This window comes from Octodon degus, unplaced genomic scaffold (genome assembly GCF_000260255.1).
Source record: "Octodon degus isolate 3935 unplaced genomic scaffold, OctDeg1.0 scaffold00171, whole genome shotgun sequence".
NCBI lineage: Eukaryota > Metazoa > Chordata > Mammalia > Rodentia > Octodontidae > Octodon > Octodon degus.
The window spans coordinates 2,749,936-2,751,957 of NW_004524747.1; the positions used below are offsets into that span (position 1 = coordinate 2,749,936).

General features: G+C 37.4%; 1 protein-coding gene across 1 annotated transcript in view; it reads right to left on the reverse strand.

Moving 5' to 3' along the window:
- The window catches only part of Sytl4 (synaptotagmin like 4), an 84,022-nt gene that overhangs the window by 30,212 nt on the left and 51,788 nt on the right, over nucleotides 1-2,022 (reverse strand). The gene's annotated exons all lie outside the window — the stretch shown is intronic.

Consider the following 2,022-nt stretch of genomic DNA (forward strand, 5'->3'; position numbering starts at 1 on the left):
ATGGCATCTTTGGCTACTTGAGAAATTCAAATCAAAACAACAGTGAGATTTCATTTTACGCTAGTAAGCAGAACTATCCAAAAACGATAAGGAAAATTACAAATGCTGACAAGATGTAGAGGTAAAGAAATCCTTCTACACTTTTGGTAGCAATGTAAACTAGTACAACCACTAAGGAACTCAGTATGTAGTTTCCTCAAAAACCTAAAAATAGAAAATTGAGTAGGAGCAGGGCCTGGATCAATCCCACAGAGCCAGATGTGATTCTTGGTTTCACAGCATGAATATATCTGATCCTAAGGTGGTAGCAACCAGCATGATATCCCAAATCCAGAGGCCTCTTGAAAAGTGGCAGAGGTAAGCTATAAAGAGAATGCTAATTTTCTCTACTCTGGAATTTACCAGAAACAATTTTCAACAAAGAACAAAGAAGATAATATTTTTTAAACACTAATATTTTGAACAATAGTAACTCTACTTAAAGGTTAAGATGCAAACAGGTAAGGGCTGGTCAAATAGCTCAACAGATTAATAGCTCAGCAGTTCGATCCCCAGGCCTGCTGTGCTGACCTCACCCTTGGGGCAAGCTGAGATGGCAATTGAGACTGGGCGTGGTGGCGCATGCCTGTAATCCCAGCTCTTGGAGGGCTGTAAACAGGCAGATCACTACGAGTCCAATCAAGTAGTGAGACCCTGAACACCCTGTAGACCCTTCCCTAAAAAAATAATTAAAAAAAAAGATACAAATAGGTCATTTTTTCTTTTATTTTTAAGACAATACAAAGTCGTATTAAAACAGAAAAATTACAAATGATACAGAATTTCATGAAACAAAATAATATGAATTTCACAGTATTTGTATTGCATAGTGTTGTCTTCAAATTACTTGTTCATATCACCAGATATAGGAATGCAACATTGCAAGAACAAAAAAAATATAAGAAAGCAAGAAAGGACAAAGAATTAAGAAAAGGAAACAAAAACATTTAAGCATTATCTGTTACTTTCCATAGACCAGCAGAAATCCACAGTACAGTTCTCCAAACTATCCTGCTTATATACATAGATATATCTTTTTTTTCTTTTTTAGGGGATTGAACTCAGGACCTTGCGCTTGCCAGGCAAGCACTTATTCTACTGAGCTATCTACCTGGTCCCCATAGATATATCTCTTTACCCACTCCCTCTCCTGTCCTTCTCCTCAACTCAGTAATTTCTTTCTTTTATCTACTGTACTCTTCAGATTTTATTTCCCTTTCAGGTTTTTGCACTAAGAAGATAATGCAAGGTTTGCACATGTGGGTTTAATTTCTTTCACTTACGAGTATGGTCTCTAGCCAACAGGTAATTTCTTATCATGAGGACCTCTGTGGGCCCAGGCACAGGTCATTCTGCCTGAATAAGAGGATTTGGTATGTGATACCTATTGTTGGTGGCCTATTTTGTACTGACAGGGTGCAATCCAATTAAGTAGAATAGGTAAAGTGGTAAATAAGAGCTCTTAACAAAGCCATGACACATCACTGTAAAACAGAACCTAACAATAAAGATCTTCACACCAACAAAAAATCCTCTTCACTCTATTTAAGCTCACTCCTCAGCACATACACCAAAAATAATATGAAAACACAAGGCAACAAAATGCCTCCAAATCTCTCAAAGCAAACCCAAGCAGCATCAATATAGAGGAAAACAAAAACAAAGAAACAAAAAAAACCCCAGATAGCCAAGCTGTAAGGCATAAAGAAACCCAGCATACTCAAAGAGGACATAACCCAAAAGACAGGGGAACTATGAAATAGGCTAACCAATGTGTTTAGGGAAAAATAGAAAATTGGAGGAGCTGTTGAAAGAGTTCAAAATATACATGACAAATTTAACAAAAAAACAAATTCCAAGCAAAGGTGTCAAACAAAAATCCTGGAGATAAAGAATTCTATTGATGGGGCTGGAGAGATGGCTCAGTGGTCTAAAGCACCTACTTAGAACAAGCTTCGCAAAGCATCAGGGACCGCGGTTCAA